At 45.7% G+C, this 12,224-nt stretch overlaps 1 protein-coding gene across 2 annotated transcripts in view; it reads right to left on the bottom strand.

Annotated features, from left to right (window-relative positions):
- Itch (itchy E3 ubiquitin protein ligase) overlaps window positions 1-10,830 on the bottom strand; it is a 103,053-nt gene extending 92,223 nt beyond the window's left edge. Inside the window, exons 1-2 of one of the 2 annotated variants that reach the window (XM_070007098.1) lie at window positions 10,727-10,830; window positions 4,252-4,326 (exon numbers count right to left, since the gene is read on the bottom strand). The gene's annotated coding sequence lies outside the window, so the exon portion shown is untranslated. Of the gene's footprint in view, window positions 1-4,251; window positions 4,327-9,867; window positions 10,019-10,726 lie in introns of those variants that run through there. The other variant, XM_070007099.1, reaches the window with a different exon arrangement.
- Between the last annotated feature and the right edge of the window lie 1,394 nt (window positions 10,831-12,224).

Genomic DNA, 12,224 nt, shown 5'->3' with positions numbered 1-12,224 from the left:
ACACCAAAAAGCAGGGCTAGTGGCATGGCTCAAGTAGTGTAATGATTCATCAAGGAAGTAGAACAAGAGCAAACCACTGAGTTTGAATTTCAGTACTGCAAAAAAAAATCAAAATCATCACACAATGAAATAAAAATTAAGATCTAAATCCCTGAAATTATTAAAACACATTTTTTTTGGGGGGGGGGGTCAGTCATGGGGCTTAAACTCTGCACCTGGGTGCTGTCCCTCAGCTCTTCGGCTCAATCCACAGCTCCATTTCTGGTTTTCAGGTGGCTAATTGGAGATAAAAGTCCTGGAGTTTCCTGCCCAGGCTGGCTTTGAACTGCAATCCTCAGATCTCAGCCTCCTGAGTGCCCTTCAAAATTACAAGAGGCATGGGCTGGGAAGTTGGCTCAGTGGTAGAGCGCTTGCCTTGCATGCATGAGGCCCTGGGTTCAATTCCTCAGCACCGCATAAGCAGAAAAAAAAAAAAAAAAAAGCTGGAAGTGGCGCAGTGGCTCAAGTGGTAAGGTGCTAGCCTTGAGCTGAAGAGCTAAGGGACAGTGCCCAGGCCCAGAGTTCAGGTCGCATGACCAGACCCCCCAAAAACAAAAAGAAAGAAAGAAAAGAAAAAGAAAATGTTTCTTCTTTCCTGGGGTAGAATATTGTAACTACAAGGTAAGAAGTATCTAGATATGAAAAAAAAAAAAAATTACAAGTTTAAGAGCCAGGATTATTTTTTGTTTGTTTTCGAGACAGGATCTGGCTATATAGGCCATACCTTAAAACTTATATATCCTTCCCAAATATTGGAATTACAGGTGTACATCATCACATCCATCAGGAATTGCTTTTTGGTTATAATTCTCTGCTACAGTCAGTTATACTAATGGCACCAAGAAACCTGAAATACCTTACATTGTAATACCATGCACTTTTTTTTTTATGCCATTCTATCTTGTCACTTGTTTAATATGATTACAGGCAAGCAAATTTGTTTTCTTGACAAAAAAACACAAAATCCTTAAAACAAAATTTTATATTCAAATATCCTTTGGGGCGAGCACAACAGCAGTTCAATAAATACTTATTGAATAATATTACAAACTTAACATACACACACACACACACACACACACACTTAAGTTTTCTACATACAAGTCTTTTTTGTGTGCATGCCTGTACTGAGGTTTAAACTCAGGGCCTGGGTGCTGTCCCATAGCTTTTGCACTCAAGGCTAATGCTCTAGCCATGCAGCTACTTTTGGCTTAACTGGAGATAAATTATCTGCCTAGGCTAGTTCAAACAGAGCACCCCAGAGCTCAGCCTCCTAGTTAGCTAGGATTACAAGCTTAAGCCACAAGTACCTAGCTTCCTATAAGTCTTTTTGGTTAAAGCAAAAACTAAGAGAACATGGCTTCATATTTATATGGCACTGGATATTAGGGAGTATTTTGCTTCTGATACATAGTCCAACACTTTGATGTCAACAAAGCTCTAAAAAAGTATTGAGTCAGGGGCTGGGAAAGTGGCTCAGTGGTAGAGTGCTTGCCTTGTATGCATGAGGCCCTGGGTTCTATTCCTCAGTACCACATAAGCAGAAAAAGCCAGAAGTGGCACTGTGGCTCAAGTGGTAAAGTTCTAGCCTTGAGCTGAAGAGCTGAGGGATAATGCCCAGGCCTAGAGTTCAAACCCCACGACTGACTAAAAAAAAAAGAAATGAAAAGCTAGGGCTGGGAAGGTGGCTCAGTGGTATAGTGCTAGCCTTGCATGCATGAGGCCCTGGGTTCAATTGCTCAGCACCACATAAGCAGAAAAGGCTGGAAGTGGCGCTGTGACTCAAGTGATAGAGCGCTAGCCTTGAGCTGAAGAGCTGAGGGACAGTGCCCAGGCCTAGAGTTCAGGCCCCACAACTGACGAAAGAAAGAAAGAAAGAAAGAAAGAAAGAAAGAAAGAAAGAAAGAAAGAAAGAAAGAAAGAAAGAAAGGAAGGAAGGAAGGAAGGAAGGAAGGAAGGAAGGAAGGAAGGAAGGAAGGAAGGAAGGAAGAGAGAGAGAGAGAGAGAGAGGAAGGAAGGAAGGAAGGAAGGAAGGAAGGAAGGAAGGAAGGAAGGAAGGAAGGAAAAGAAAAGCTGGTTGCTCACACCTATAGTCCTAGCTACTCAGGAGGCTGAGATGTAAGGATCCTGGTTCAAAACCAGCCCAGGGGGCTGGGAAGGTGGCTCAGTAGTAGAGTGCTTGTTTTGTATGCATGAGGCCCTGGGTTCGATTTCTCAGCACCACATAAGCAGGAAATAAAAAGCCGAAAGTGGCGTTGTGGCTCAAGTGGTAGAGCGCTAGCCTTGAGCTGAAGAGCTGAGGGACAGCGCCCAGGCCCAGAGTTCAGGCCCCATGAATGGAACAAAACAAAAAACAAAAAACCAGCCCAGGCAGAAAAGTCCGTAAGACTCTTATCTCCAATTAACTACCAGAAAACTGGAAGTGGCACAGTGGCTCAAGTGGTAGAACAACAACAGCCTTGAGCTGAAGAGCTCAGGGACAGCACCCACAACCACAAAACAAACAAAATAAATAAATAAAAAGAAATTAAAAGCTTGGCTAGGAATGTGGCTTGCTTAGCATACATGAAACCCTGGGTTCAATTCCTCAGTAATACATAAACAGAAAAAGCCAGAAGTGGCACTGGCACAGAGGCTCTGGGACAGAGCCCAGGCCCAGGCCCAGGAAAAAAGGAAGAACGAATGAACAAACTAAAGAGAGAAGGGGAAAGAGGGAAAGAGGGAAGGAGGGAAGGAAGGAAGGAAGGAAGGAAGGAAGGAAGGAAGGAAGGAAGGAAGGAAGGAACAAAGAAAGAGAAAGAGAGAGGAGGGAGGGAGGGAGGGAGGAAAGGAAGGGAGGGAAAGAGGGGAAGGAGGGAAAGGAAAAGAAAGGGAAGGGAAGGGGGGAAAGAAAGGAAAGGAAAGGAAAGGAAAGGAAAGGAAAGGAAAGGAAAGGAAAGGAAAGGAAAGGAAAGGAAAGGAAAGGAAAGGGGAAAAGGGAAAAGGGGAAAAGGAAAAAGGGAAAAGGGAAAGGGAGGGAGGGAGAAGGAAAGGGAGGGAGGGAGGGAGGAAAGGAAGGGAGGGAGGAAAAGCTGTGCTGGTGGTTCACACTTGTAATCCTAGCTATTTAGGAGGCTGAGATCTGAAATCCCAGTTCAAAGCCAGCCTGGGCAAGAAATTCTGTGAGACTCTTATTTCCAATTAGCCACCAAAAAATTGGAAGTGTCGTTGTGGCTTAAAATGGTAGAGTGCTAGCCTTGAACAAACTGAGCTCAGGAACAGCACCCAGGTCCTGAGTCAAGTCGCACAGCCGACAAAAAGAAAATGAAAAAAAAAAGGAAAAATTGTCTTGTTTTTCACTGCAGAATATAATATACCATCTTTCCCCTCCTTCCCTCCCCCCTGTTTTTGGTACCAGGGATTGAACTCAGGGTTTTTCACTTTTTCACTCAAGACTGGCACTCTACCACTTAAACTATACTACTACTTCCAGCTTTTTGCTGGTTAAAGGTTTCTTTGATGCCTGCTTTGAACCTTGATTCTCAGATCTCAGCCTCCAAAGTAGCTAGGATTATAGGTATGAGCAACCAGCACATGCTGCTGCCTTCCTTTTAATTCTGCTTGTTAATGCCATCCATATGCAGAAGTCTGAACAAATTTACAGAGATATTTGCAAACCAGCACAAGTGAAAAAAATATTTGTGTATGTATAAAGAACTTATAAAATGATTCTCTGATTTAAAAAAAATCAGAGGAAGCCGGGCACTGGTGGCTCACGCCTGTAATCCTAGCTACTCAGGAGGCTGAGATCTGAGGATCGCGGTTCAAAGCCAGCCCGGGCAGGAGAGACCATGAGACTCCTATCTCCAATAAACCACCAGAAAACCGGAAGTGGCGCTGTAGCTCAAGTGGTAGAGCGCTCCTCTTGAGCTGAAGAGCTGAGGGACAGCACTCAGGCCCAGAGTTCAAGCCCCACGACCGACAAAAAAAAAAAAAAAAAAAAAAAAAAAAAATCAGAGGACCCAAATTAAGATACAGTGTGGTTCACAAATTAATCCTTGAAGAAGAGACTACAGGTTTCAAATCTAGTATATACTGCCTATTTATTTAATCAATTGATGTAGCCAGAATCAAAACTCCTCTTTTCCCACATTCCCACAGCAGTTATGTGACCTGGGTTTGCCCTTTGTACCATCCTATCTCCAAATCTCTTTGACAAGAATGTCACCATACCTGAAGTTCTCTGCTCAAGTCACTTTTTTGGATTAAGGCGTTGTCTCCAGAAGGCCACTGTGAAATGCATGTTACCTGAGAAGGGAAGGAAGATCCATTAACATACCACTTCTATAGTTATCAAACACACAAGATCTGTGATGACCTTGGAAACCTCACAACAAGTCTTTAAAAAATAAATTCATGGAATGTTTTTTAATGGAGCAGTCAGGATTAAAGGACAAGTTAGGAAAAAACATACACAGTATGAGATAATACCCACCTTGGTATATGATAGCTATGTGGCATAATAAGTATGACCATTATAAATATATTCTGCCTACAAGGGTCACTGTAAGGACACTCTTTCCAAGTTGGAGGCTCATAGGGACAAGAAAAGAAAAAGCACTCCCAAGATCAGGGTATAATCAGTTCTGAAAAGCAGCAAAAGAGCTGAGTTGGCAGTAGTTTCACAAGGACAGTGCACTGCTAGTCTGGAGGAAGACAGGGGCCAGAATAGCTTCTGGGTACTGTTTCTCATTATGAGGATGGTTCGCAACCTGACATTTCTTTAGCTGAGAGCCAACCTCCCAACCAGAGAAGGCTACAATTCAATTCTCTGAATCCCCTTGCTGATTTATATTGATTCAAAGCCAGTATCACTTACAGCCACATTCCTTTACTAATTGCTTATTCTGAGTCCATAATTTGGAGTCACTAGAAATATACAAAAATAGTGATCATATATATTTTTGCCTTAATTCACATAAGGAAACCAATCCCAAAAGCCTAAAACAGGTGTTTTGGTTAAAAAAAAAAAATCACTATTTTCTATCAATACTGATACAGTTTTTTAAATAAGTTTTATTGTAAAAATACTGTAGAGGGGTTACAGTTACATGAGCAAGGCAATGAGTACATTTCCTATCAAGCACTGTTACCTCCTCCTTTGTTTTTCCCCATCAGCCCTTTCCTCCCATCTCCACAACTACACTTTCCCTACCCTCCACCTCCCCACCCCCGCCTAAATTGTAAAGTTCGTTTTTCAACATAGTGTCTTGTACACCAGTACAAATTTCTTAAGCCAGACTGATTGCAACAAAACTCACTCCCAAGGCAAAGTTCCTTGTTAAACTCTTGCCTAAATGTTTAAGAAGCATAGACTAAAAATTCTTTCTGGTCCAATACTAGAAGCTCTTTAATAGCATGCATACACCTTAGTCAACTGAAGAATGCCAGACTGAGAGTTTTAGTTTTTTTTGTTGTTGTTGTTTTATTGTCCGTTGTGGGCCTTAACTCTGGGCCTGGGCGCTGTCCCTCAGCTCTTTAGCTCAAGGCTAGCACTCTACCACTTGAGCCAGAGCACCACTTCCAGCTTTTCCTGCTTATGTGGTGCTAAGGAATCGAACACGGGGCCTAATGCAGGCAAGGCAAGCAATCTACCAATGAGCCACCTTCCCAGCCCCCAGACTGAGAGTTGTAAAATTTGGTTCTAGTGTAGCTCTGACTTTTAACTAGCTTTAGGTAAAATATTTGATTTTTTTTTGAGGGGAGGGGTCGGTCGTGGGGCTTGAACTCTGGGCCTGGGTGCTGTCCCTGAGCTCTTACGCTCAAGGCTAGTGCTCTACCACTTGAGCCACAGCACCACTTCTGGTTTTCAGGTGGTTTACTAGAGATAAGAGTCTCAAGGACTTTCCTGCCTGGGCTGGCTTTGAAGTGCAATCCTCAGATCTCAGACTCCTGAGTAGCTAGGATTACACACTTGAGTCACCAACGCCTAGCTTGAATTTTTTTTTAACAAATGTAAAACTCAGAAGTTAGAACAGCCTTAGCATACATATCTTGAATGCACGCACACATAAACACATATTCTAATAGCTATTTGCTTACAAGAGACAAGTTTTATTGCTGTTTTTTGTTTTATGGTTCTTCTGTGGTGCTAGTATAGGAGCTTGAACTCAAGGCCTGGGCAATGTCCCTTAGCTTTCTTGCTCAAGTTCTGCTCAAGGCTGGTACCCTACCATTTCAGCCACAGATCTACTCACAGCTTTTTGGTGGTTAATTTGTGATAAGAGCTCACAAATTGTCCTGCCTAGGCTAGCTTGGAACCACCATGACCCTCAGATCTTAGCTTCCTGAGTAGCTAGGATGACAGGTATGTGTTACCTGCATAAGGCTTCTATTCAGATTTGTTAATGGGTTCCTTAACAGAAAAGGAACTCTTTAACCAGACTAGTCTTGGTGGTTCACACTAATTGGATAAATCATCCATCCTTCTTAGGTCAGGCTTTGTTCTCAGCTGTTCTTTCACTTTTACCATCTTTCCTTTTTTGTGTGTGCTGGTATCAGGGCTTGAACTCAAGACCTCAAGCTCCTTCTTGCTTAGCTTTTATGGTCAAGTCTGGCATACTACCACCTGAGCCATACCTCTACTTTTGGCTTTCTGCCAGTTAACTGGAAATAAGAGTCTCTGGACTTTGTCTGCTGGGAATAGCTTTGAAGGGAGATTATCAGATCTCAGCATTCTGAAGATTCTCAAATTTCAGCCTGAGTAGCTAGGATTATAGGTATGAGCCAATGGTGCCCATTTAGAATCATCTTTCCAAACACACATTTTCATATCACTTCCCTGCCTTAAGAATCTTCAACCCTGGGCTGGGAAGGTGGCTCAGTGGTAGAGCGCTTGTCTTGCATGCCTGAGGCCCTGGGTTCAATTCCTCAGCACCACATAAGCAAAAAGAAAAAAAAAGCCGGAAGTGGCACTGTGGCTCAAGTGGTAGAATGCTAGCCTTGAGCTGAAGAGCTGAGGGACCGCGCCCAGGCCCAGAGTTCGGGCCCCACGACCAGACCCCCCCAAAAATAAAAAAAAGAATCTTCAACCCTAACAAAATAAAGTTTCTAGTATTATACATAAAAAAGCTTCAGTTGGGCACCAGTGGCTCACGCCTGTAATCCTAGATACTCAGGAGGCTGAGATCTGAGGCTCATGGTTCAAAGCCAGCCAGGGCAGGAAAGGCCCTGAGACTCTTATCTCCAATAAACCATTAGAAAACTAGAAGTGGTACTCAAGAGGTAGAGCGCTCCTCTTGAGCTGAAGAGCGCAGGGACAGCGCCCAACCCAAAGTTCAAGCCCAACTAACCAAAAAAAAAAAAAAAAAAGTTTCAATATAATTGGCTCCTTTTTACCTTTTTGGCCTCACAGCTGACAATGCTCTCCACTTCACTTCCTATTCCCCCCAAACCCTTTTCTCCCATAATCATCTGGATTTATACGTAGCATTAAGGTGTTTTATCTACCTGCCTGTCCTTTCCTTTCTCTACCTCGGTTACATTCCTACTTATTAAGACCAAACTCAGAGGCAAATCTTGCCTCCTCCTCTTCTGAACAATCCCCAGACTAAACTGGCCTATATCCTCAGTCTTGAAGCTTTTTGAGCCATCCTTACTGTGTCCATATAAATTGTTTCAGTTCCCAAGAACATCAGAATTATCTATGGTATATTTTAAACATAAAGCGGTAGCAGCCAACTCAGACCTACTAGTCAACATCAGAAATGAAATCCTGGAATTTGTTTTTTTTAATTTTTATTATAAAGGTGATGTACAGAGGGGCCTGAGCCCTGTCCCTGAGGTTAGTTTTTCCACTCAAGGCTAGTGGTATACCACTTTGAGCCACAGTGCCACTTCGGTTTTCTGGTAGTTAATTGGAGATAAATAAGTCTTAAAGACTTTCTTGCCCAAGGTGGCTTCAAATCGTGTCTTTAGATCTCAGCCTCAAGAGTAGTTAAGATTATAGGCATGAACCACGGGCCCTTTTGGACAGTATCACCACTTCCCTCACATTCTCCCAGTATTTCCCTCCCATCCCCAATCACAAGTTATTTAGTTCATTTTCAACAGTGTCTAGTGAGTACCACTGCTGCATTTATTCACCCTGTGTCCCCCCCCTTACCTTCCCTAAGGAGAAAAAACAAACAAAAACCTCATTTCCATTTCCTGGAGCTCATTTTGTTAAATATCATTTTATTTATTTTTGCCAGTCCTAGATCTTGAACTCAGAGCTTGGGCACTGTCCCTGAGCTGCTTTTGCTCAAGGCTAGCACTCTAACACTTGACCCACAGCACCACTTCCAGCTTTTTCTGTTTATGTGATACTGAGGAATCGAACCCAGGGCTTCGTGCATGCAAGGCAAGCACTCTACCACAAAGCCACATTCCCAGCCCCAATATAATTTTATATGATCAGAGGCACATAGGCATTGCAGCTTTGTGTTTATCCCTTAAGAGTATCAGACTTTCTACTTTTTTTTTTTTTGGCCTTGAACCCAGGGCCTGGGCACTGTCCCTGAGCTTCATTTGCTCAAGACTAGCACTCTATCACTTGAGCCACAGCATCACTTCCAGCTTTTTCTGTTTATGTGGTACTGAGAATCGAACCCAGGGCTTCATGCATGCTAGGCAAGCATTCTACCACTAGGCCACATTCCCTACCCAGATTTTCTACTTTTAAAAAATCTTTCTCCCCACTTTGGTGGTGATCCTGAGACTTGAACACAGGTACTGTCCCTGAGCTCTATTTTAATTTTTTGGTCAGCCGTGGGTGGGGCTTGAACTCTGGGCCTGGGCACTGTCCCTAGCTCAAGGCTAGCACTCTACCAGTTGAGCCACAGTGCCATTTCCTGTTTTCTAGTGGTTTATTGGAGTTAAGAGTCTCACTGATGTTCATGCTTCAGCTGGCTTTGTACCGTGATCCTCAGATCTCAGCCTCCTAAGTAGCTAGTCACGGCGCCCGGCTTCCCTGAGCTCTTTTGCTCAGTTCTTTTGCTTTACCACTTGAGCCACAGATCCATTTAATTTCCTAATTTTTCTAATGGACCAATTTGGGAAGCAAGGGTTTTGTTTTGTTTTGTTTTTGTTTTTCTCCCAGCAAGGACAAAGTTATCTTTTGAGGCCTGGCACCAGTGGCTCACACCTGTAATCCTTGCTACTCAGGAGGCTGAGATCTGAGGATCTCAGTTCAAAGCCGATCCAGGCAGTAAAGTCCATGAGATTCTTATCTCCAATAAACCACAAAAAAGCTGGAAGTGAAGCTAGGCTGAAGTACAAGAAGGCTAGTCTTGAACAAAAAGCCCAGGCCCAGAGTTTATGCCCCAAGCCTAACACATACATATGACTCACAGCCCCTCAAAAACTTGTATATTTACTGTTTCAAGGAGAATTTCCACCTTCATTTCTAAAACTGACAAATGAAATAATTGCTCTAGGGACCTCACCAGATTTCTCATAAGAACTTTATTTCTGATAAGAATCGAGCTCTCTGCCAATTTTGAGAGTGGAAATACACTACCTTTACCTACTTCCTTAAGATCGAATTATATATTAGGAACAGATGCAGGAGATGCCTGCACTTAGGAGCAACAGTATGATAACTGCAGGCTTGTGTTCTTCAATTTTCAAATAAAATCTGTCTTCCTCGCGCCCCCCTCATCCCTCCCACCCACCCCCACCCCACTTCAGAACAAGTTTACTGCGGTTATTGAACAAATGGCAGATAATGCAACAAGATCAGTATACGAATATAACCCAGAAAACGAGTAATGGGGGAAATCGCGAATTCCAGGTACTCTGCCAGCGCACCTGGTTACATCTCTAACTTTAGGCCCAACTCCTACTTCGGATGCCTTGACCCTTGTAACTTTCTCGAAGTCTCGGCCGGGAACTAAGTCTGAAAACTTGAGTCCTCTCGTGAAAAGTCAGGACCTCGTCGTGTTTCGATCTTAGGAGTACGTTCTCGGCTACTTTATTTTCCCTGTTAGAGAAAAGCGCACTCACGGGAGGAAGGACAGTGACAGCTCCACGTCTGCAAAAGTCGGCGCCGCGGCGGCGGCGGCGGCGGCCGAGGAGGGCGCCTGGGCCGGGACCACCACGCGGGGGGACAATGGAGGGAAAAGGACAGCGGAGGGGAGCCGGGGAGGCAGCCGCGGTGCTGGGCCCTCCCCGCCAACTGGGGCTCGGAAAAGTCTCGGGAAAGCCAACCAGGTGGCAGGTGGGCCCCAGCCGCCGCCCCTCGCAGGGCCACGTCGCCCGGGCGGGCCGCTTGCCACCGGGCCCCGCGCCTAGGCCGGACCTCGGGAGAAGTGGCCGCCGGGAGCGGCTGAGGGGCGCGGGGCTGGACCCTGCCTACGCCCGCCACCGCCCGGGCCTCCCACAACTTGGGTCCTCGGGGCTGGGGGCTCCGGGCGCCCCGGCCAGGCACCGGCGGCTGGCTGTGTCCGGCTGACCCCACCCCCACCCCGCCCCGCGCCCGGCCCCGGCCCCCAGCCCGAGCTCCCGGCGCCCCCCACGGGCGCCGGCTCTGAGGGGAGAAGAGCAGCCTCGGAGGTGCGGTCCCGACGCCCCGCGCCACATTCCCCTACACCCGGTTCTCTACCAGTCTTCTCGTCCTGACTCTCCCCTCTCCCCCAAAACTACCCCCAGTACGCCCGCGGGTGTTTACCGGGACTCGGGGCGGCGGCGACTCCTCAGTCCCTCGACTAAGATGGCAGCCGGTCCCGAGCCCGACCACAGCGACCAGAGCGAGTTAGCGGACAGTGCGCAGGCGCCTCCTCTTAGGGGAGGCCCGGACTACAAGCCCCAGCAGGCCTTGCGCGCCAGCTCGCCGAAGGGTTTCTCACCTTCAGGTGCGACGGACCTTGAGGTGCTCACAGCATCCTCAGCTTTGCTTTCCTTATCTGCCCTTCCCCTTCCCACCCCCTCCTCGTCCTCTTCGTCCTCCTCCTCCTCCTCTCCCTTCCCTTCCCTTCTCTCTCCCTCTTCTTCCTTGCTTTTCTCCTTGCCTCTCTCCTTTCTCTCTTTTCTTTCCCTACCTCTCTCCTTCCTTCCTTCCTTCCTCCCTTCCTTCCTCCCTTCCCTCCTTTCCTCCTTTCTTCCTTCCTTCCTCAGGCACCAGAACTTCTAAAAGATTATGACTGTGGTTCCCAAACTCGAGTCAATGTCAGAATCATCTGAAGGGCTGCGGGCACTGGTGGCTCACACCTGTAATCCTAGCTACTCTGAGATGTGAGGATAGCGATTGAAGCCAGACAGGGCAGGACAGTCTGTGAGACTCTTCTGTCTACCTAACAACTAAAAAGCCAGAAATGGAGCTGTGGACCAAGTGGTAGAGCACTAACCTTGATCAAAACAGCTACACAATAAAAAAATACAAGTAAAATTAAAAAAACACAGAGCCAGGGGCCAGTGGCTCACACCTGTAATCCTAGCTACTCTGGTGGCTGAGATCTGAGGATCACAGTTCAAAGCCAGCCTGGGTAGGAAAGTCCAGGAGACTCTTATCTCCAATAAACCACCAGAAAACCCGAAGTGGCACTGTGGTTCAAGTGGTAGAGGGCTTGCCTTGAGCTGAAGAGCTGAGGGACAGCTCCCAGGCCTGGAGTTCAAGTTCCACATCACACCTGTAATCCTAGCTACTCAGGAGTTTAAAATTTAAGGATTGAGGTTCAAAGCCAACAACAGGTAAGACTTTTACCTACACCTACACACACACAGAGTCTCAGTGGAGCTGTGGCTCAAATGGTAGAGCATTAGCCTTGAGGAAAAAAAAGAAAAAGAAAACCTCAGAGAGAGCATTCAGATCTTGAATTCAAACCCCAGGACCAGGAACACTCTGGAGTTAACACTGAATTCAAATCTTTCACCTTTAAGTGTTCTTAGAGGTGACAACAGGTTAATGGTGCCAATATGGCAAATGTTCTAAGGCTGAACAAGCTTCCTTAATCCTCACAACAAGCCAATGAGAGAAGCACCGTTATTATCCCTATTTGACAGATGCGTAAACCAGGTCACACGTAGAATAGCAACATAGGCAGTTGCTTTCAAGTCCATCCAACCTCCATCATGGAATTGTTTATGAGAATTAATGGGCTATGTAAGTAGTGACTCAAGAGCCTCATCTAAGTGCTCAGTAATTAGTTACCTTTGCTATTATTGTCTAG

Source organism: Dipodomys merriami, unplaced genomic scaffold (genome assembly GCF_024711535.1).
Source record: "Dipodomys merriami isolate MVZ:Mamm:240054 unplaced genomic scaffold, mDipMer1.0.p SCAF_7, whole genome shotgun sequence".
Classification (NCBI taxonomy): domain Eukaryota; kingdom Metazoa; phylum Chordata; class Mammalia; order Rodentia; family Heteromyidae; genus Dipodomys; species Dipodomys merriami.
The sequence above is the reverse complement of the archived record's forward strand: the minus strand, read 5'-3'. Positions and strand labels throughout refer to the sequence as shown.